The following is a 25,201-nucleotide window of genomic DNA, read 5'->3' on the forward strand; positions in this document are numbered from 1 at the left end:
AATGTAAAAAAAAAAAAACAAACAAAAAACAATAAAACCCTCACAATGTGTTATTCCTCATTCTCTACCTTTAAGAGATTACTCTAACAGATAATACAAACAGATTTGTAATTACTGTATTCAAGCATCTTCTATAAGCCACTAAGACACCAAAGGAATGGGTCAGATGGATATGCACATTTCAGATCTGCTAAGTCCTGGTCCCATCTCTCTTACATAAGCAGCTAAGGCATATCAGCTTACACATTTTGATCAACTTCCAGTCCTTGCTTAAAGAAAGAAACAAAACTACTTAACCAAATCCAGCCTACCTCTCTGTCAAGTCCTCCCTCCTCTCCCAACAAGACTCATCCATTCCTTGTTTCTAAAGTGCAGCTCCAACCACCGTGCTCTTTCAGAGCATCCACTGCCCATGAGCAGCTGCAGAGCCACGCTCCTCCTTCCAAGGCTTCCCTGCTCTGATGGCAAAACCCAAGGAATCACTTCAGCTCCTTGCTGCTGAAGCGGGTAGGTCACTGTGCATCACAAACTGAGTCTTGGAGATTTCTATCAGAGGCACAGGCTGTTCTTTATTTACAAAGGCTTCAATATTAAGAAGACTCTCCACTGCAAAAAGGAGGAGTATTTATTTACAGATATCATTAGCAATTTACAAGAAAATGAAACAAATAGGTCACATAGGAACAGCTGAAGCACTGAGCAGCTAACTGGATGTTTCAGCTATTGAAAATTCAGTATTGCATCAAATGTTGTAAGAGAGCGACAGATCACAAATGCCAAGTTAGTCATTTTCAGTAACAGTTCTCATGGAATTTTTTCCTTCTAAATAATCAAAACAATTGGTCATTGGTCCTTATAAGGAAAAGTGCCATACCAAACAGAATTTCATAAAATACAGCTGTTTTAACTTCACAGTTCCCTCTAGCATATCTGCAGCACCTGAATTTTGAGGCTGCATTTTTATGCTTGTGTCTTTGTTGTTTTGGTTTTCTCTTTTTTTTTTTTTTTTTAACAAGATAACAAGATAAAACTATTAAAATTATTGGCAGTGGAGTAACTTGTTCAGATTCAGAGTAACAGGTTTCATCTGTTCTTATGATCTTATGACAGAGAGACTCAATAAAGCCACAGCATAGCAAATTTTAAACAACTAAACAGCCACAACTTGTTTATTAACAGCAACATATTAGCCTGTGAGATTAATTGCCAGAAGGTAGCTTACAGTCAGACAGAAAAGATTTACATAGATAACTGCATCATCCAAAATTATAATATGATTTCAAGAGGGCTTCAGGAAAAAATAATAGCAACCTTCTTTTTCTAGGACAAAACACAAATCAGCACAACAGAGTTAAATAAGAGAGGATTTTCTCCTTTGTATCTTACAGTTATACCACCCCCTGAGGCATTTGATAGCACCTAATACCAAGACAAAATACAGGACTAAACAGAACAGTAGTCAGAATTCCTGTGTTGTACCAGATCTAGAGAGGATAACACCTTTGTGGACTCCAAACAGCAGCCTCCCATCTCCCCAGAGCATCTTTTAAAACATGCAGTTGTGCTTGCCTCGAGTATACCAAAGTATATGTTTTAAAACCTCGGGCACTGGGATACCTGCCAAGTCACAACAAATATGTATACATAATCTAATCTACTTAAATTCTGAGTGGAAACTCAGTGCCCTTCAGGTATATCCCTCAAGGCTACGAATAGCATGCTTGTCAGGCAGGATGAAGTTTCCCTGTGTAAGTAATAACCGAGTGCTTCTGGCATCTAACCACGCCTCCCAGCCTCGTCCAAACCCCAAGATCAGGGAGGGAGGAGTCATCAGCATGAAGGTGAGGAGGTTTGGAAACAGGGGCAAAATGAGATTAAGGAAGAGGAAACCGAGACAAATTACAGTGGATTAGGAACAACAAGGCTCTCTTAATAAAACAGTTATAAGAAAGCCCTCTTTTCTCTTCACCTGTAGCAGATGAAAAGTTGGTTAAAAAAAACCCCAAAACAGGGATCCTGCGAAGAGAAGGGAGCCTAAAAAGTGAAACAAAGCCAAGCAGAGGCAAAGCAGCAGAGTTAATGAATTGCAAGGCAATGCTGCAGACAGGATTTTTCACATCACTGGTATGGTCACCTTATCTTAGGGAAAAGTGTCTAGAAATAAAGCCAATGAAATCCTTTGGAGCCTGTAAAGGCTTCTACTGCTAAAGATAACAAAACAAAAATCAAAACAGTTTAGGGTACAGACAAATGTAAACACACAGGGGCATCTGTTGACAGCAAAAAGCAGTAACTGTTGTCTTCTGAAATGATGGAATACAACTATTTTTCTTTCAAAGCAGGTGACTATTGAGTATGAAATTTCATACTGCACTTGTTTCTGTGACCCATGAACCCTCTGTTAAGAAAAGCTAAACAAGTGGATAAATTTTAATAAGAGATCTTTGCATTTGCACTCTAGAATAAAGATTTCATTGGCAGCCTTACTTCCTACCACTAACCAATCTCTTAAAATATAGTATCTACTAATCCTTTAAAACACTTGGTTTAATAGCACATGATAATAACAGCTTTATCTGAAGCAGATCTAGCGTGTTCTACGCAACTTATTTTAGCAGGTTTTTTTTCCCTTTACTTCTGACAGATAATGTTACAATTACAAATTTCAAACTGCAAATGCCCTACTTACTGAAATCTGAGTACCAGAGGGAGGAAAGAGAGATGTGGAGAATCATGCTCATTCCATCAGTGTTTGTAACTGCCCACATGAGCAGTCTTCAAGAAAAAAAGCAACGTGAACATGAAGCAGGGATTCATGACCAGCTAAGGCTGGGTAATACAGTCTGACAGCAGGGCAGCCACCCAAGCCTTCTATCAGTAAGAACACCTGAAAAAGTGACACACAGAAACTCGTCCGTAAAAATGACATTTCTTTCCTGCCCCCTATCACCTCACAGAAATGTGCCAGAGCAAAGGAAGGTGTGCATCCCCTTCTGCAGGAAGAGCTGGAAGCTCATCTTACTAAACCACACTTGCTACATACCGTCAACCACACACAATACACTTATTTATGACCTGCAGCTTCCATCCCTCTCCCCCCAACTCACCCAGTCCTGCCACCTTGCACAAGCTGCCACCATGACTAGTGCTGGGGGGAAACATCTGCTAAAGAAAAGGATACAAAACGGTCAAAAAGAGCTAGGGTTATGCAAATGAATGGCTGAGAAAAAAGACTCGCTACCAAAACAGATACAATGAATGGCCTGATGATTTCAACATGTTTCTGAAACATTTGCTTCCTTACCAAAGCAGGGGGGTGCTTTTGGAGAAGCCTTTCCCAAATGAAAACACAAGAATGTATCAAACATTTACATTTTAATTTCTCACTGCTACCCTACTTGTTACCACAACTTTGAGGTTTGTACCCAAAAGGCTGTACTTGCCAAGATGAGGGCTGATATTTCCCTTGAATTACACACGAACCAGCACTCTGAGGCACCAACTTTTTGAAACAAAACAAAACTCAACGCAAAACAAAACAAACCCCTGAAAAAAATCAGTCAGAATAGATATAGCTAGAGTAAAGATAATTGCTGTTAGTTAACCTCAAGGCCTGATCCGTCATCAGATTTGATAGCTGCCTTGGCAAGCAACTTCAGCAGTTACCTTCTCATCTCTGGATCTAATCCCAAAAGCAAAGCAGCCAGAATTAGGTAGCTCCACCTCAGCAAGCACCTTGTTTACTGGGTCAAGCATAGGCAGAGGCAACCATGCCCAGCCAAGATGCCAAGCTGGCCAGACACAAGCCACCTCCTTGCTGGAAGCCAGACCGTGCAGCAGAAGCAGCTGAGCTTTTCAGCTTTTCATCCATGAGCAGCTCAGAGGCAGGGGTAACAGCTCTGGCACAGCATCTTGGCTAATGCTTTGGGATCAGAGATGGACACATCTGTCCAGCTGTCACGCTGAAGACAGCACACGTCAGCACTCTGTTAGTCTGCCCAGAACTTAGTTATTTTCAGCATGCCTCCACACTGACACAGTTCAGTGCTTCTTCCTCCTTCCCTTTTCCCTTCCTTTCCTTTTTCCTTTCCTTTCCTTTCCACACTCTGTGCCAGGTCAGACATTCAAGTTAACCATAGAGAGCTAAAACCGTCAAATTAACTCTACAGAAAGAATTCCAACCATTTCCATGCAGTCTAAGTCTTTGGAGTGGTTTTGTGCCAGCACAAGAGGAGGCAGAGAAGAGCCACTTCATGAACAAGGATGAGCAGTTTGGATTCCCGCACGTCTAGCCCCAAGAGCATGTACAGATTTCCTGTGGTCTCTTGGTATGAACTGTATTCAGTAGCCATTCAGAGTCAGGAACAGCAGCAATTTCAGCACCCTGCTGAACATGGGGATTTGGCACCAGCTCTGTCCTGCAGACCCAACATCCAAGAAGAACCCACCTGATGGAACAGACTGAGCACAGCAGACTACTGGAGTATCACAGCACTGTAAGATGCTCTCACCTTAGTAGGGGTGAGGAAAGGTGCTGAATGACCAAGTTCATATTATTATTGGCAGCGCATAGATCTCCTTGAACAAACTTGGTGCGATCTAAGTCTGCCAAACATCTACAATCACAACAGGAAGAGCACTGGGAAAATGTTTGAACTCACTACTCCTACTAGAGTGAAAAAAAATGTAGAAGTTTACAGTCCTTTGCACCATAGATGGCTGTCAACCACAGAGACCAACACAGGGCCTTCTGAAAGGTGAATTTAAGAAAAAAAAAAAAGCATCTGCCACTCTTATATAATCTTACCTTTCATATTGAAATACTGTCTTCTGATTTAACAGGAAGCAAGGCTGTGATGAGATGGAACAGTCTCACCAGAGCATCAAATCCAAGTACAAACTTTTTGCCTCATTTCAATATTGAGAAAGGTGGAGAAAAGTTATCTGGACATATAACTAATGATGACAGCATGGCCTCTTGCTTGGAGCACATTTTCAATGAAAGAATGAAAACATGAAGGTAAAGAAAAAAAAATCAAACAAAATGTCACATGATTTTTAAAAGCATGAACCATGTCAAACACACAGCTTTCCTTCAACATTACAAAGAGTCTTTATACAAAAGAAGCACAACACTTCTAGTCTCACTCCTAAGGAATATTCTACACTACCACCTGAGCAGTAATTTGTTGAGCTGAGAAGAGAGGAGTTAGTTCAAGAATAGCATGACAGAAAAAGCAGCTGATCAAGAGGAGATGACAACAGATTTCTTTCAGAAAAAGGTGGAAGGATGTTAAGTAGGGACTTCTGCCAAGATTGGTCTTTAGACTTTTTTGATTCAACACTTCCATTTAGGATTTTTTTATGCCTTTAAGTGAGCACTACAAAAACATGCAGAAAATATGAAACTAGGAGGTAGCAGAAGTACGGTGCAGACTGAAACAACACACAAGAAAAATTGTAACAAATCTTAAGGACAGAAACAGGATGAAAAGGAACAACAAACAACAGAGTAATGCTCTCAGAGACAGTGGTTTCTGCTGCGAAGTGATGAACTGTTAGTTGGAAGCAGCAGAGAAGGAAAAAATTTGAGTATAACCCTCCTATAAGCAGCTAGTAAAAGTCACTAAAGAAAGCTGTTTCAGAAGAAATAAAATATAATGATTCAAAAAAAGCAGCTGTATTTTCAGTGCAGGAAGGGATAGAAAGACACCACGACAGCGGACTACCAAGATCTCACTGGGAGCACCATGTATAAATCTGGTAGTAGATATTCACAAACAACTTATCTGGGATAGTAGAACAAAACATCTGACCAAAGGAAAAAAAAAAATACTGAAGTTCTTAATAAGTAAACCAAAAAGACAGTTGGTAGTGCTGGAACAAAGAAGTGGAAGTGTAAGCTTATCAAAATAAGTTTAGGCTGGAAATTAAAAGGCTTTCTAGACAACACAACACTGGCTTTCAGTTTACATGGAAAAAACTTCACTAGTTTGCAAGTGGCTCTATATAGGTTCACAGAGACAGACGTGGTTTCTGTGACAGCGAGGCATCTGGCTCAGCCAGGGTGATTTGTTCCAGTTCTGGGTGATTTGTTCCGGTTCGGGGTCCCTGAATACTCATTGCAACACAACGATGGTCCTTGCAGGCCAGAGCAAAAGTCCATCAGCCCAGCAGCCTTGCTCCAGGAACAGCCAACAGCAGATCATGAGGAAGACAAATGCCCAGTATTTTGGGAAGTATCACCACCTGTGATTTAGGGACTTAGAGATCTAGACAGATTTAACATCCCCCTTTTCCACTATTTTGGCAGCTCTCTCTCATGCCCATGTAATCTTTTGTACTGACAACATCCCATGGCAAGGAGTGCCACAGCTTAATTTCACATTTTATTAACAACAGGTCTCTATTAGCTTGTTCTGAGCCCATTTCCCACTATTTCTTTTCCTCTTAGCTAATATTTTGCTCACCCTTTATCCCATCAATATCACTCACGGTTCCTTTATCATTTTGTCTGTGATACGAAATCTCTGTTTTCAGTACTCTCCCTTTTGTAGTCTCTTACAGAGCTGAAAAGTCTAAACCAACTTAGGCCTTCCTTGAATGGAAACTGTTTCACTACTTTTTTCATTTATCACCTTGTCCTGTATCTTTGCCATGCTACAATACAGTTATTGTAGCTCTTGCACTGTATTGAGGAGACACACCACAGACTGCTGCCTGCCTGAATTCTTTCCTAAAAAATAATACCCAATATGCAGTGAAGTACTATAGCAAGCCTGACATCTACACAAGGCAAGAAAGCATTAACTTTTCAATGAACAACTGGGGTGAGAGTAGGAGGACACAAGAATAAACATATCAGTGAAGAAGCAACATAGTTTAGAAAAGGATATCAAGCTCCAAGAAGCAAGTGGAGTTTCTGGAGAAATCAATACAGATGCAGAAAAGGGAGATGCAAATGAATAAGATGCAAGTACACCTCAACTGAAGTGGCTGGAGAGACAGAAAGCTGAATGGACTGGCAGCTTTTCCAATGAAATAGCTGGAGATGTGAAATTAAACAAAAGGACACAGGTATGAGAAGGCAATGCACCTGCCTTTTAAACATATCTGCAGTTTAACTCCTTGCAACAGCACGTTTAGACCCTTCACAAAAGCTCAAGACATAACACAAAAAACTTATGGAAAAAGTACAGTAAAGGTTAGTAAATATAAACTCATTTTGCTTAGCTCAGGAAGCCTTTGACAAGTGGATTACTGAAGATCAGGAGAATACTCTGGGAGTATCATCCCCTATTCCTCCTAAATTTTCCTGACAAAGTAACTTTGGTTTTGCCAGTGCCAGAAACAGAGCACCAGGTTTTAATATACATACAAGTATAATTATTCTTACTAAATAAAATGCAAGCATAGAATTTGATCAGCATTTATCAGGTTAAATAAAAGTACTGTCATCTCAGGCCTTGATCAGGCTGCAAAGCCCTCCTGTAACAGTTCTTTAGCCATCCTTGATTTCAAAGCAGGACAATTCCTCTGTTAATTTGCACAAGAACCAACGCTGCTGTCAGTAAGTACAAATGTGAACTCAAATCCAGTATATTTGACTACTTGCAGAATGAGTGGGATCACATTTCACCATGCTGCCAAACACTTGCCATTTTATGATAAACTCCTCTATTTAAGCCAACCTACAACTTTGCCAAACTGCCATTGTTTGAGCTGAAATTTTACAAATTAGTATCTGCTTTCCTGTTTTGTTTCTTCAGTTTTTATTCATTCCAAACAGTGCATTTCTAAAACATAAAGGTTAATAGAAAAAAAAAAGTTTTGTTTGTGTCAAAAAATTCTGGCACACATTTCCTACTTTTCCTTTGAACACCTTGCTTTGAGATGGAGATTTAAAATTAGACAGGGATAGTGGTGTAGCTGTCATTCCTGTGAACTCTACCCAAATTCAACCAGTTTTCTAATTACTTATTCCACAATCCCATTAGTAGCTCAGAAATCAATGTTTTGAGTCAGATAATTGAACGCGGTCCTAGAGGTCTCAGATTCTACTAGAGATCTCTGTGTCATTTAAACTAAATGCTAGAGAGAAGGTCATTAATTTTCCCAGTCCTTGGCATGTGTCTACAAGGAGTGATTTGCAGAAATACTCAGTGCCTGAAGCTGAAGTGAAAGGCAGTGAAAGCTGCATTCTAAACAGATTATGAAGACAATGGTTTTGAAAAACACTGCCTAGTAATCTCAGAACAGGTTCTTCCAAAAATTCCACAGAAATTTGATTCTTAAATAAACAACTAAAAAAAAAACCAAAAAAAAACCCCCACAGGAGTAATTTACTTTATTCTCACTGCATTTTATCCTGTGCATGCACTGGAGGCTCTCCTCCTTTGGAATCAAGGTGCTTTACAGTTTAAGCATCATAATACAGGTGGGGCAAGAGGTGTCTCTCCATCACAAGAGTCAGCAACAGTGTACAAGCAGCTTAGCATTTCACCAGGGCAGGGACTGTGGCTGTAGGGCAGGTTTTCTCAAAGAATCCAAAGCCTGAAGCAAAACATCCAACGTGCTAGAGAGCATACCAGAACTCTGTATAAATATGTTCCATTGTCAAGATCCATGTATAAGTTTCCAGCCAGAAAACTGGCTTGTGAACTCCCATCTGTGGGATGCATACTGCTCTGAGAACCAGCATCCCACTGGGTATTTTCCTTCAAAGATCCTCAGCCTGAAAAACAGGATAGCATAGGAGTGCCCATGGTGATGACTGAGAGGAACATAATTTGGCTTTGTGAGCCTCTGTTGTGCCATATTGTTAAATTAACACACAAAATTAAACAGTGTGCACACATGTAACTGCAAGTACTCTAACTGCTTTTTTCCCTTTCCTTTCCACATGTCTCAGTTCTCCTCTTTCAAGCAACACTGTTAGCTTGTCAGGGGAAGGACAGATGCCTGCTGTGTTTTCCTTTTCAGCCTCTAGTACACTGAATCCTAAAAATGGATGCTATTTTTTTTTTTAAGACATTAACAAAGCAACACAACTCCTAAAGCCTCCTTTAGTTCTATTTATTCTTCTCCGGTCACCGGTGCTTGGAAACAAACATTCTTCCTGTCCACTGCTCTCCTGTGAAAGCCCACAGTATCTATAGTTACTGGAGAAGAGTGTTTCAGTTATCTAGGCTCCAAACCTTCCCATGCTTTACTTTTCAGCCTGCCCCAGAGGGCTTGCCCTCTCCAACGTCAGAACCAAGATTTCTCGCTTTGGCTACTAAAATTCTCTCTCCGCACCAGGAAGCTTGTCAGCTCTTTAGAGAATCAAATACCACCATCACATCTGAAACTGAAGAGCTGAAGAGTCTCTTCTGATCAACTTACAGCTTCCAGACAACTTGCCAGTTGCCAGCCCCCCCCCCCCCCCCCCCCCCCAACCCAGTGCAAGAAAGAGGTGAGACAGCAACTCTAGCCCTAAGAAATGCTGTCAGAGAGCACAGGTTGAGGCTTAAAAAAAAAAAAAAAAGAATTACCAACTTCCCCAAAACCATTTTTTCTTATTTGTAGGCCTTCCTGCCAAAGAAAAGCATACTGGGCAGGTGGCACACACTATCACAAGTTGACGCTGCGAAACTCTCACCGGAAGGATACAAATAGCATCAGAAACAGCATCTCAACTTCCTTCAAAATATCCATGATTTTTTAACAGCCCCAAGAAGCAAACACCAGGATAATTCCTGATCCTAAGAATGGAATGGCAAGATTGAGCAGGGGGAGGAGGACTATATCAAGAAAGAATCTTTCCTATTCCTTTCTTAAAGCACGACTGCTTACAAGAGGCAATCTCATACAAATGCAAGATATTTTTGTCTGATCTTGTTCAGCTGTTTCTCCTTGGACATTTGAATACCACATTTATTAAAAATAATACTGTATTTTTGGTTAGAGGTGGATTAAGAATTTTCCTCCTTAGAATCTATGAGAAGATACTTCCCTCTTTAGTTCAGTGGAGCAGCACAAACTTGTGGCTAAGAAATTTTGGGTGTAATTCTGCAAGGTACAAACAAACAAGCCGAAGTCCAAGTTCATGCAAAAATCCTCTCGGGGCAGCTGCTTATTTTATATAATTCTTCCAGCTGTGCAAAGGTGCTCTAACAAAACAAAGCACACTGCAGAAGAAAGGATAAGAGCTCAACACAACCGCGGTATGGCAGAGTTCTTCCCTGGGGAGGGGTGGTGGGGGGGGTGATTGGGGCGGGGGTAGGAAGTCCAAGCCTGAGAAGCTGCTGTGGCACACAACACAGGGCAGCAAGACCCAGGAGCTGAAACCCTGCTGAGAGATGGATATTTCAGATGGTTCATCTCAAGGAATGTGTTAAGAACAGTATGCAAGAATCCAGTGAACCATTCAAGTAGTTAGAGGATCGATATATTTTGCAGGTATGTAGATCCTTAGTCACAATCTGCTAGTGCTTTATCTATAAACTACTTGTCAATACACTAACATTCCTGTTTCCTAGTGATCCTGTGTCACAGACCATCATCAGACTAAGAAGTGCAGAAACATTTTTCTTTTGCAACTGATGAGTAATTTGGGAGTGAAAACTGAAAGCAGAATACAAAAGAAATCTGGTACAGAAAAATGGTACATTAAAAAAAAGTAGTAATGAAACATTCAGAAAGAATGAATCAAAACAAAACCTAAAGTGAACTTTTCCTATAAATCAAAGATTTCAGAACGCTAAACAATAAGAGACTTGATTATGAAGAAATCTAAATGTGCAAAAATAAAAAGGTCAGATGAAGGTGTTTGGAAGAATTATTAAAATGATCATCCACCCAGAGAAGATAGTTTTCAGATGCACTGACTACTCTGAACAATCATGCTCTCTCCATCTTTTCTTAGAGATATAACTGAAAACCATTGTTGAGGAAAGCTGCAGAAACTTGGAATAAACAGGAAAGAACAAGATGAGAAACAAGTCATCGCTACACAGAAAAACAGAGAAAGCAGAAATCTGGAAAACCTGAAGCAAAATCACAAACAAACAGTTTAACCTCGTTAAGGAGACCGGGACACAGTGATGATAACTAGGAACACACATTCTTCTGGTCCTCTTTTACTATAAGGAATTTATCATGAGCTCAACTTCTTGTCTGATTTGGCTTTTTAAATATAAAAGCTCCTCTTCGGTAAATACATTCTCATCTTTAAAACATAATTATGGTCTGAAAGTTGACACTAAAAATAGCACTAAGGAGCTTCATATTTACATCTTCTTGATTTCTGTATCAATTTACTCGATTGCAACAGTCAAGTGTATGTCCTCTGGTCCTCAAGACTCAAAGGAGTTCTCCCGAGGGTTAATCCTGAAGATAAGTTTGACAGGGTGACAGTTTTCAGTTTAAATCCATAAATTATAGTTGAAATTCAATGTGTAACTGTAAACACATTATGTCTAAAGAACAAAGCATTTACAAATGTTTAGCAACTCTCTTAAGAAAAGCAAGTATCTGAGCAAAAAAAAAAAAAAAACAACTAAAATTAGATTAGGGAAACATAAGAAAAAATAAAAAGAATACATATTCCACTAATCCATACTGGCATGCCAGGAAAACTTAAAGACAATTTGGAACAAACTTCACAAATTCTTACAATTAGGAAATACATGAGGAATAACATCATGAATAAGTCTTCAAATTAACAAGTGACCAAGAAGTACACACTGCCAATTTCAGTTCAAATCAAAATACTTCATGATACAAGCATATTTTTAGTACTTTTACAAATAAATGAGTTCTTTGGAATAAGATCCTTCACTCACTAACATTCTCATTTTTTTCCCTGCAGTCTCAGAAACAGCCATTTCAAGTTGACTTTTCCAAATATCAAAATTGAAAGGGACACTTCACATGTAATTTCATACGAACTTAGAGTCTGAAAAAAGGACAAACATCTTTTAAATATGAATCTTGGAAAAGCTGCATTTAGGTTTTTTTTTCCCTTCATTTAATGACTATCTGAAATAACTACTTAACTAACCTGATGACACACCTATTTATTATATTTTCTTATGCCTGTTATTCACTTTCTGGCAATAATACAACTTCATTTAGCAATAGTTTGGACCCCTCAGTAAGGGAATGTGTACATAGTAGCTCTCTAATCTTGCTGCCCAGCTGCTAAGACAGTCACATGAGTCACTTGCTGCCTTTAGAGCAACACACACCACTTGCTGAATTTAGAGACATTCTCTGTTTCTGCACTGGCCATACATATAAATTGAGTAATACCCTATCCTAACTACATACAAAACTCTCTAGGTATTTGTTTTTAGGTTTTTTATATTTAAATCAGTGAGTCAAAGAACATATTTTCTTACTAATGCAGTTAACAACCCAACTCTACAAAGTGATTTATGTACCAGTTTTCAGTGTTATCGCTCTCACGTCTGTTGGGATAACTTCAGCAGTCAGTTCAAATGTAGGTAACTGCATCTAATTGTTCAGTGAAAATCCAGCCCTGGAAGAATGAAGAACTCTGTCTGCCAGGACAATTCAGTATATAGCTTCAGAACAAAATACTTTACAACAATTCCTTCCTTATCAGTATTTTAAACTGTGACTCTTTGGAACACCACCATATTCAACAGTCTATTTAAAAACAATTTACATCAAGACTGGCATAGTTGCTTCCACGCAGCACCTGCTAATACATATAATTCCTTGTGGAAAATACTTTATTTACTAATATAATCCCTAAGTGTTATGTAGGAAGTACTATCTCATGCTATTTGGTGCAGTGCCTTACAGGAAAGCACAGTGAGGAGACAGTTCTTTGGACTATTGCTACGTTGCCAGTGTAGGCCTGATGATGTTTCATTTTTCCCTGCATCACATAATACCTTCTGTCCCATATTCTCCTTGTGTCTCTTTACAACACGGCTCTTTGCAGATGGTTATACAGGGAGCAGATCAAAGCCATGATGTATTGTGCTCTGGCCATACATGTTCACTGACTACCAGAGTAACAAAACCCCCACAGAACCAAACCCAAGGAGTCTTACACTGTATGAAACACACTTCTACATTCTGCAGTCATTCTACACACATTGCACATTCTACAGTCCAAAACCACACTGGCACAAATTCCAAAAGACGTTTCAGCAGGCCTAAAGAAGAAAGCAGCGTATCAAACCTTAGCTAACTCTGTTAGTTTCAAGTATGGCCAAGCTTGCCTTGAAACAGACTTCTTGCCAGTAGGAAATCACAGTAGGCAATGTCCCAACTTGCCAGTCAGGCAGTAGCACATTTTCAAGTTAAATATTCTAATCTGTCAGATAACATTAAATAGATTTCCATAACTAGTCAGAATAGAGTATCACATAATAGCAACTAACTAAACTTTTCACTGATGTTGTACCATTCTGAATTAGCATTTAAAAAATAAGTGAAAATTGTTACTTCTATGCTGTTTCAGCAAATTTTGCACAGTAATTTAACTAAATACAAACAAATTCCTTGTATTGGTATTTATTACCTATAGTCATTGGTGTACACAGAGCCAGTCAACATACAGGTAAATTTCAGATTACCACACATGTATGTACTGCTCTTAAAAGCAACACTTAAGATTTCTGAAGTCAAAAGATAAGACAGAACTCTATTTTTCTGTTGGATTTTTTCCACTTCACTGAGTTTTCTGCCAAGTCAGTACTGCTGTTTCCCACGTCTGTGTGACTCTTTACTCAGCAACAGTATACAATTACAAACACTGAAAAGACAACTTCAGAAAACAAAGTGGCAGGGGAACATGGGGCAAGATTAGCAATTGAAACAACTAATCCAGATGAATCTCAGAGTCTCCAACCCAGCTGGCATAAATTCTCATACTCCTTTGTCTTTTCCTTAATCAGTACAGTATTCTATTCAGTTATTTGGTTATCACAATATAATATTCTCCATCAAAATTAGGAATTACTACCCTCTCCTACTGCAAAAAAAAAAAAAAAAAAAAATTGCATATGCCAGTTTTAATCATCAATTTGTCCCCAATAGCCAGAACTCCTTAGAGGAGGCCAAAACATGTTGTCCGCTCTTGGAAAAAATATCTTCAATTTGATAATGAAGGTATCATGCATTCTATTTAGGATGTTTCTCTCCTTAAGAACTCAAGTTCCTGGGTATATTTCTGGGCTATCCTGAAATCTCTCAGATGGGCTCTTGTAAGAGGTAGCTGCTTAGAACAAAAACATTGCCTACAGAGTGATGTATGATGGCTTAGTGGATTATCATGTTAAAAACATAATCTCTTTTGACACAGCTGTTTTTAAGTGGTCTTAAAAATATTACAAAATGTTAATTCTGTTTTCCAGTAAACATAACTTTTGATCTGCTGAGTCAGAGATGTTATGCATAATAATCACAGCAGGAATACAATACTATTTGTATTTTTTTGGAGGAAAAAGACTGAGCACAATTTTGTGCAAATAATAAAAAGAAAAATCACAGAGCAGAATTCAATTAAAGGCAAATCCACCAGAGGGAAACTGTAGTTCTAACAAAACAAAATACTTGTTTTCCTAGTTAATTTCCATATTTCTAGAAAGTTAATTCCAGAGCCATGTAACACTCACATACAGATTTTATAATATGTACTTTCAACACTGGACTAAAATACTTTGTGCTACTAAGTCAGCACAGTATCACTTTCTATGTATCATTTTTAATTCTGAATTCAAATCCCCCAAACCAACACTCACTAACTTTAGAAAGCACTTTATCATGCACTGCCTGAATGTAGCAGAAGAGCCCTGTGTTTGTACAGCTCCCAGAAATCATCATGGAAGCTTCTGAATACCTAGGCATATCTAGGTTATGAAGATATGTAGACACAATGTAATTTTTTTCTGTGATTGAGTTATGATGGTTTTGTTATCAAAAACTATATTCTTCTAAATTAGGTACATAATGTATTATATTAACAAATATACTAATATACCAACATTCTTTTATTGAGGGATCCAAGCTACTGCTAAATGAATCTCTCATGACACATAAGTATTATTTACTTCACTGAAAAATATTACCAGATTAGTACAGTAGTTATTTTTCTTTGCTTTCAAGACAGTTTAATATTTTTTGAACATTTTAACTTCATTTGTGGTTACACTAATTGCCCTTTCAAGTTGACAGGCTTGTAAAATCATCCTGAAGTGTCCATTTCTGATACTGCAGGAAAAAATTAAAATGCTAGTAAGTAAAGGAAGCATCTTATTCCAAATAATTAATTTATTTGTAAAAGCCAGAATGAAGCAGTTCCCTGTTCACACTTTAGAAAGCAATCAATCCTTCACTGCTGGTCTGCTCCTTCCACATTCAGGACACTGTAGTTCCATCATTAAGAGCATCCCCTGCCGAGAAGCACATGAATCTACTGTTCCATGATGTACCCTCAATGACCACCAGCTTCTGAATGAAGCTACAAAAATACTGGGTTTTACTTACTAGAAAAAACCCTGAACAGCTTGCTTCTTGCCAACCTGAAAGACCACCCCTTTCAATGGGTGCCATCTGAAACAATCTCAAATGCATGTTACAGTATTTAAAAAAAAAAAAAAAAATCTTGGGGAAATACCACTTGCTCCCTGAGAAGCATTTCAGTTTTAGCACAGATCTCTCACTCTGAGATGGGCTCATTATGTTGGCATTACAGACCACACAGTTACTACTATGCATTTACTAGTGACCGACCTAGAATTTGACAGATGGAAATGGTGATTGGAAAGCATGAAATAGAGGCTTCATATCTCAAATGTCCACAGTGAAAGGAATTGTTAGCATTCAACTAGATTCTAATAAGCTTTGCAAGAGGAACCTGGGCCATGCATTTTTACTAAGTGTTTGTTTAATTTAATTTGTTTTCATTTATAGCAAAGCACTGTTGAAAAGAACAGGAAACTTTCAAATAATCTGGTCAAGATCAGATGGGAAAACATGTCCCTCTTCCACTTAGAAATTCTATAGTTCAGATCATTCAGTAACTTTGCCAGCCACTGCAACATACTAAAAAATTTATCAAGAAACAAACTTCCTAAACAAATGACAAATGCAGAAAGTAGAGGTTAAAAAAAGGATTAATTTTTTTACCCCCTTATAACAGTCTAAAAATCCTCAAAGCAAGAAGACATAACACACACTCTTTGGGTCAGAACTCTGCCATGCACAGGGAGTGAGGTAATTTTGACTACATTCTCTCTCAGATGTACCCCCAAAGACAAAATCACATCACTAACTTATGAAGTTGCTAAGTAACAGTTAATTCATAAGTTAATTCACAAAGGCAATATAATCTTTGTCCAGAAGACCTCATAACCTTCCTACAAAGGCCTTAATTACAAAAAGTCTGGATATATTATAGAATTGTAGAATGGTTTGAGTTGGAAGGTACCTTAAAGACCATCCAGTTCTATGGGCAGGGATACCTTTCACTAGACCAGGTGACTCAAAGCCCCATCAAACCTGGCCCAGAACACTTCCAGGGATGGGACACCCAGAGCTTTTCTGAGCAACCTGTTCTGGTGCCTTACCACCCTCACAGTAAAGAATTTCTTCCTAATGCCAAATCCAAACCTACCTTCTGTCAGTTTTACTCCTTGTCTTATCACTACACACTCTTATGAAAAGTCCCTCTCCAGAGGCTGTTGTCAGCCAAAATGGTGGGAAATTTTATATATAATTGGGAAGAACTAACAGTTAAGCTCTTTCCTAACTGTTCTTAACTGCTCTAAGTTAAGCTCTTTCTCCTTCAAACTATGAGTTTTACAATCCCAAAGTAAGAAATGGGATTTAGGTATACTTCACAGGATAGTTACAAAGCACTTGCCACCTGACAGCTAATTTCTGCCTGCCTTTTAGCTTTTTTTGTTAAGCTGCCTACATGAAACTTTCATGCCAAAACTACCTTCAAATACCAAACTACCTCCTTTATGATGAAATTCAGATGCTTAGCAGAAGGGATTATTTGACCTTCAACCACAGTTTAACACCTAAAACTATGACAAGAACAGTCATTTAGAGCATCCATTAAAACTTGGAGGCTTTGCTCAGAGTTGAGAGACTTTCTTTTGCTTTGGTTCCTGATGAGAAACGGAATAAGCAGCACAATACTCAAGTTCTTCTTCAGACAAAACCTTTAGGAAATTTAATCTGCTAATGAAGAATTATGGAGTTCATTTCAAGATAACTGAATATATTATCAGTTTCAAGGTTGCAACACGACTATGTGACTGATATCACAAATTCATATGACTTAAATATTTTGAGAGGACTGAGGGGCAGTGATTTAAGTCACCAGAGCACTTTTTTGACCACATCTGTCTTCTAACTTGAGGATTGAAAAAAGATCCAGTCTCTTTTTATGTTCAGTTGTTTTATTAGTCAAACTACAGAAAAACTGAAAATAATAACAGATATCCAACCTCCCCAAACAAAAGTATCTTGCTACTCCAATCAAACTGACAAGCAATCAATGTAGTTAGAAACTGCTTAAATGCACTTTCCTTTCAGTACAAATATTTAAGTATAATAAAGAGCAAGAAATTTGTTTTACATGATGCATAGATAAAACCTGTACTAGAAATTGAAATGTATTTTTCAATATGGACTTAACTTACTTGTTCTCAAATATTCTGAAGTGGCCAAGTTTTCAAAGGTGAAATAATACAGGGGAGACCTCTAAAACCATTCCCCCACCCCACCAAGAAATTTCACAGTTTAACATTTCTGAAAGTATAATCTAAATTTCTGCTTGCCTTCTACAGTAATTGACACTAGAAGTGTGTCTGAATATTTCTTATGAGAAATAATGATAGCACATATTTGACAAGACCTGACATCTTTTCCTCACAGGTAAGTTTAATATTCATCCAGTTAGGGACTATTGCCATCACCCAAACACCATCATGATTAAGTTTCCTGTATTACTCTGCACTCAATTTTTCTATTTGTAGCATCACCAGCTCAAGTTAATTTCACAGTACTCCTTGGCACAATTTTTGTAGTACAAAAATTATCAATAGCTAAACTTAAAGGGACACAAATAGACTCTGAGAGAATAAAAGAGTTTTAAACAAGTTAAAGAAGTGCTGAGTTCAGAAAAGAGTGTATCCAAAAGAAAAGGATACACTCAGGCAGCTAAGACAAAAAACCCTTTAAAATTATAACTGGGAAAACATTACATTTTACAAGTAATGAGAAATTAAACAAGTTTGATATAAATATTTCATGTATACTTTTTAAAGCAATTTCAACACATACTAAAACAAGCCTGAATAATTAGGATAATTAACATATTAGGATTCTTGGTTAACTTTTTAAGTAAAAAATAATGTAACTTTGTTGTTTAGGAATAGAGCTGATTTCATTGTACTGGTATGCTTATAACTGTACTTAAACACCATTTAAAATAGCATGTAGCAACACCATCTTTTGACAGATGCAATAATATTTTTATTACTTTTTCTGAAACTGATTAAAATATAGCCATAAGCAATATGTTTGTGCTGGGGCATAATTAGGAATGGTTTAGTCTGAGCACAATCCTAGTATTCAAAATAATAAAAGAAAACTTCAAATCACAGATGAAAAAAAAGCCTAAAGATTTAAATAACCAGCATTTATGTCTAAGCTCCTCCTAAGCTAGGTGGTTCAATATTTCCTAGTGTCCTAGGTGAAACAAATATGTAAGTATTGATCACAGTAACTTCCAGTGAACAAAATAAGCTTGAACAATATAGTGTTTAACTTTTAAACAGAACACAAAACTCTGACTCTATTTTATACTTGTTTTATTTTACTTTAATACTCTTCTTAAAGTACTAGTGAGGAGAAGAGCACCAGTAACTGATAGCAGGTAGCTAACACCATAAATTTACACCTTTGTAATGTATCGTCTTATGAAAACATAAGAACAGCTGCAGGCAATTTCTACTTTTATATATTTATATTTTATCTATACTTGCATGTGATAAATGCAGCATTACTAAGCCTTGCATGTAGGCAGCTGCAGTAAATGCAAAAAAGTATAAATGAAAATTCCACACATGACAGTAGGAGTTTGAAGAAACTTAACATTTACAAACTTGTAAATGTTTTATTACTAACTATACTGGCTTGATTGAAATTTAATAGCAAGCTGCCAGAATCTCTCATTCTGCCTTTCCTTCAAAAAGATCTCTTTAAAATATTCCTATTCCACAACTGAGTCAAAAGACACGATATTGTCCCTAAATGTCTCCTAAAAATGTGTGCATGTCTGTATCTATCCCACATACAAATGGAACATTCATGATAAATACATACACCCCACAGTAAACAGTTTTATTACAAGTGACAAGCACTTGAGACAGTAAAATCTGATTTGCGTACACAGGGTCTTTCCATTGCTCAAACATGTAGTATAGTGAGATCTCATTAACTCACAATCAGATGATTTGCAGGGTTTTTTAGAAAACTCATGCACTACAAAAAGAAGTACGTACTCAATACATGAAGAGGTAAGCTAAGTTTTCTGACAGCTCTGTTCCTTTTTGGTTATTTGGCAATTCACAGTAAATGTGCATAAGGCAAAATCAGCAATCTACATCTTATTTCCTAAGAAATACTTTACACTTTCAGACTGCCAAATCTGATGTGACTCACAACCATAAAGAAAAGCTTTTAGGGTTAGAGATACACAGTGTCAGGCTACTAGTAAATTACCTGCAGAATACATAAGTAAATCTACATGCAATCTGTATTGCTAAATTGTATCAAATAAAGTATTATTACAGCAATATGGAAGAGATTATTATTAGTTATCCTAACTTAAGTGAAAAAACAACTTTGACAAATAATTCCCTTTAAACACTTTCTAATCTGATTTCTAGGGATATTTTCCTTGAGAGAGGAATTTAGCACATTAAGTGCAAAAGAAGATTATAGCAATTCAGTTTACTGTAACAGACACTTTTTGCATTTTTCCAAGTTTCTTTACATAGTTATTTCTTAATTGCATCTGATGGCAATTCCTAGGTTTTACTTTCCTGATTCCCACTTGACTTTCTCAAATCTGATTTGAGGTATTTTACTTCAGAGTTCTGAGTTACTGTTGTATGCATTACAGCCACACTCGTCTGCATTCGTTTTTTTAATCTCACTTTTTAGTTTTATAATAGTTCAGACCTGTGGGGTTTTTTCCCTCTCTTTCCTTTCCTCTAAACAAATAGCTATTGGGCCACATTTTATTTCCTTTGTGCCCCCCTGTAAGTGTATAAAAACCACCAGATTTAGTCATGAATAGAACAGGTCATCACTCTGGCCATGTATTTTAATGTATTTGACAAGGTATCTCTACACTCTGGACAGGCAATGAACCAGGAAGGAGAGAGAAGAAGGCTACAGAGAAGGATATAATAGAAATTATTTATTCCTTCAACATGAGAAGAATTACATATCTTTTCTCACTCTTCACAGTCAGGTATGTACTTATACAGTCACCTCAAACCCCTGACATATATGGTGGCTAATTTCAATGCCATGATCCTACAGTAACCGTTTGCTAGACATGTAGGGTCCATTTAAATATTAAAAATTTTAATACATCATATGAGAAGGCCCCATCCTTTAAAACTGTGAGCACACAACTACTCTAAAAAGCATGCTGTATCTTTTCAAAAGTCAAAAAACTCCCTCTAGTTCTATGAATTTCTGCGATTTGTCCTAAGATGAGACAATAACAGGTGAACAGTGATACAGATATAGATAGAAAACACTTTAACAACACAAACTAAATAAAAATAAAACTTAATCTGCAGTAATGGTGACCAGTTCTGTTTAATATTAGGTTTTCTGACCTTGCATACAATTAGGATCTTCTGCATTTGATATTTGGTGGACAACTGTTTATTTAAAATGAATTAGTAACTACTATCTATGCAATTTCAGATAAATGTTCACTATATCCCTTGACAACTAAAAAAAAAAATAGCATCTGTGTAAGTGATTATATTGAGAGTTAATCAGTGTTTTACATTCAAGTTACAAGATCACACAATTTAAAAATCAATATAAATTGAATTAAATTCTAGATGTGGGATTTTTTTAGATTAGAAGAAAATACACAATTGTCTATTATCAAATGCCCAGATAACTGCAAAAAAACCCACTCCAATCTTTCAGAAATTTAAACATTTTATGTTTGATCAATACAAGTGTTACTTTGTTCTAATATTTGAATTATTTTAAATAGTTTTTTAAGGCTACCTAAACATTTGGTAATCAGTTAAAGATGCTTAGCAGTTCAGTGGATAAATGCTGCACATTTCTTTCAAAAGCTCTGCAAGCTAAATCCTTACTAGGAGCAGATATTTGGAGAATAACTCCTTGAAAGCAAGTTCTCTGTCACTTCAGTGGTGGTCACTTCTAGCTCCTTTTAAGTCTATACTGATTTGAGAATGGTCTAAGTACTTGAACAGATTTCATGTTTTCCAGAATATTTCTGCTTGGTAAACATGTAAATTTGTTCAAGAACCCTACCAAAAAGTATTTGTTCACAAAAACTGGTTTTAACAACATAAGGGGTTATAGACAGAAAATTTAAAAACTTATGGTTTAGACTCTGAAGTAAAAAAAATTATTTTACAAAATAACCTTGAACAGTTACAAACAGTGGTTTATTTAGAACATGAGCAGTGCCCTCCTTAACCCATTAATTTTAAAACATATGCAATACCCTGAGAGGAGGAGACTTTAGGGCACCATTTTGACTAACCAGCTGCAGAGATGGACAACCATTAGAAGTGGCTGCACTTTGTATGCAGTGCCTTTTGGAACTACATAAACTTTTTAAAAGTTTCTTAATTTAAATCTCAGAAGTTCTACATTGAAAACTAATTTTTCAGGATAATTACTAAATTAAAAGTACACACCAAGAGACACATTTGAGCTAACCATTCAAGGAAAGCTGAATGCATTTCACTTTAGGTTCCCGTATTGGCTTGAACTGTTGTAGAATACTGTAGTTATTAATTTTTAAACATTACTGAATAGGATTGGTAAGTCTCTAAAAAGGATTTTAATACATTTGCACCTCTCCTGTTTACCTAGAAAAAGTAGGTTAACTTCACCAACAACAGACCATAGTATTTGTTTCCTCAGGTGTTTTAATTTTAGAAAATCTTGAAAAAAATCAAACTGTATCATCTATGGAATCAGACCAATACATAATAAAGAAGATTATCTTAACTCTTAGAACAAGGAAGCTTTGAAAGTTACTTTGTATTTTTATTAAAAAAAAAAAACACTTAATCACTGTAAGAATTCTGTTTTCTATGAAAGAGTAAGTTTGTAAAAAAATAATCCTAAACAACATTCTTTTCTGCTATTATTATCTCCATCTGGATTATACCTTAAAATTAAATCCAGTTTAGAAGAGTATCAAATTCTGAGAGAACACCCTTTCCTCTTTCTCCACCCTAAATCCTGAATTTTGTACTATGGTTGGATACACCAAATTTACTTTGTAATACACAGGTGTAAGTCAAGAAAGATACTTCACAACACTGCTTCTTTCACATTGTTATTATCAGTGTCTATACCTATTTTCAGCATTGAAATATTAATGATTAAAAAGCTCCAAATTAGGTAAAAATGTAGAGGCATGTTAAGCACTTCATAGTGATGGTCACAGAAACAGCATTTGAAGAGTTCTCAGTACCATTGACCAGTTTATTTAAGTTAGTTCTGCACATCTAGTACCATCTGTCTCTCTACCCTGGTACATTAAAACTACCAACATATGGTGAACTGCTATTAATTTATCAAATTTCTATGCATTCCAGGGTAATGTTACTTCAGTCAATAAAAATAATAGATCAGTTTAAGAAATATTCAGAAAGGAACTTTAAAGTCTGAATTCTTATTAACTATAAAAAAGATCTCTAAACCATAAAAGGCAGTTTTGGAAAAACATTCAATATCATTCCTTTATACAAAATGATTGATCTTTCTTCCTTAATGACCCTGTTTTCTAACCTAAGAGCAGTTAATGTGATTTAATTTTCACAACTGTGAGTCACTGGAAAACTTTGAGATTTCTGCCCAAATCTTTAACCACAAGGCTATCCTAGGCAACAAGTTTCTTTGGTCACACTTGCAGAAAGGGTACAGATCATTTGCAAGCACATGCTATTCAACACAGAGGGCTATCACAACTCCTACTCAGCTTCCACAGATTCACAGAAAACATGTGAGGCTGCAATAGCCTCCATCCAAGTTCAGTAGCCCATCTCCCCTCTCAAGAAGCCCATACCTGTACTCAGTTTTCAATCTAGAACTAAGTACAAAGGCTCCAAAACCAAAGCAAGTGTAAAGGCAACATTGCAACTCCTCATAAAGGTATCAAATTGCCATGTTAAGAGGCAATGCTAATTTTTTAAAATAGGACATTCAAAAATAAAATTAAAAAACATAGGAGATAATAGAGACAAGCAGAGCATTTCACATCATCACAGTTAAACATTTACAAGTTAAAAATTAAGAAAAAAAACAGTATCAGCCAGAACCCATGCTAAAAGCATGCATGCATACACACATGCACACATATACATGACACCAGACCACAGTTAGGATAACTTTTCTTTCTTTAAATAAAGCCAGAGGTAATTCTTCCAAGTCATGTTTTAACTACACACCTAAGGTGTACTTGTAAAGAGCCCCTACTTTGGCCAATTAAAACCTACAGTTATTTTTCAGTATTTTCAAAACCTTTGGGGATGGTTTAGGAGATTTAGGCATAGAATAAACTTTTGAACAAACTCAAGTGTTCCCAACAAAACTGAATGTATTCAAAGTAAAAATAACGCACTTCACATCTTGCACAAAATGTCTGTGAAATTGCCCTACACACAGGGAATTCATCCCCTCCCACAGAATTCGCAGCTAGCAGAACAGCACTAGATCTTAATATTATACAACCTGAGATTATTTCATTTCTGCAGCATACAATCCAAAAAACACTCTCCAAAACACAGCACTTGAATTAACATACCAAGAAAACTCCCCTGAAGACCTGCTACACACAAAAGAATTGCTTTGATCCCAACGATTCTGCACGTTTCCCACTGCTATCCTTCCCTAATTTATCAGACTAGGGCCGATTTGATACCTTTCCATTAAAAAAAAAAACAACGAACCACCCCTCTGCTAGAGGCAGAGGTGCTGCAGAGGTGATGATAACCCTAGGAAAAGAGAAGCTGTCTCTTTAAAATGCCCTGCTATGTCCCTGATCCCACGTGGAACCAACATAAGCAGCACTTTCGCATTAACTTCAATGTGAGGCGAGATGAGGCATCATTATTTCATATAAATAAAACGAGGAGACTGCAGAATACATTCTTTGTAGGAGACAAACAGGTGAACTGAACGTGCCAGGGAAATCAGCAACCACCCGCAGAAGAGGTGCCCTGCCCCCGAGCCCTCTCTGCTCTCCCTATGGAGCATTAGCTCAACCCCACACCACTCTCAAGAATCCAGTTCAAATAGAGGAGGGAGCCACCAAGAAAACTTGAAATTCAAAGGCAACGAAAATGCACTTTATAAACCGGAAAGGTTTACTTTTTGCCTCACACATCCTAATTAGATCAGGAAAGTGACACTACAAAAGCATAACATTCCGGTCCGAAAAAAAAAAAAAAAAAAAAAAAAAGAAAAAGAGAGAGGAAAAGAAAAGAGCCCCCATCTCCCCAGATCCCCCAAAAACACACACACAAAAAAAGCATTAAAAAGGAAGTTATAAAGCACCACATCCAGCATTTATCTTATCTAGGATCACTCCACATTTACCCCCAAGTTATACACTTTCTGCACCATCATCTCCCCCTACCTCTCTGTCCTGAAAGGGATTTTCACGTTTTCTCATTGTCGGTGGCGAGTTATAAGAGGCTTTTGCCTTTCCAAAGAATTCATCAACAAAAAAAAATAATAAATATTAACTCCTTGCTCCCTGAAACCTTAAAACGGTCTCGGGAAGACACGGTTTTTATACTGTTACCTTGAGGAAGAAAAGGGGGAGCAGCCCCGATTTTTAGGTATTTTTTGGCATTTTTTTCTGATTTTTATTTTGTTATATGCCTCAGTTCTCCCTCCATTTTGGTTGTTTATG

General features: G+C 37.1%; 1 protein-coding gene across 3 annotated transcripts in view; it reads right to left on the reverse strand.

The window, feature by feature from the left end:
- Nucleotides 1-25,201, reverse strand: part of PLAG1 (PLAG1 zinc finger) — a 52,270-nt gene that overhangs the window by 25,791 nt on the left and 1,278 nt on the right. The window lies entirely within an intron of this gene.

Source organism: Agelaius tricolor, unplaced genomic scaffold (genome assembly GCF_023055355.1).
Source record: "Agelaius tricolor isolate 1412-34295 unplaced genomic scaffold, bAgeTri1.0.p SCAF_2, whole genome shotgun sequence".
In the NCBI taxonomy this organism is placed as follows: Eukaryota; Metazoa; Chordata; class Aves; order Passeriformes; family Icteridae; genus Agelaius; species Agelaius tricolor.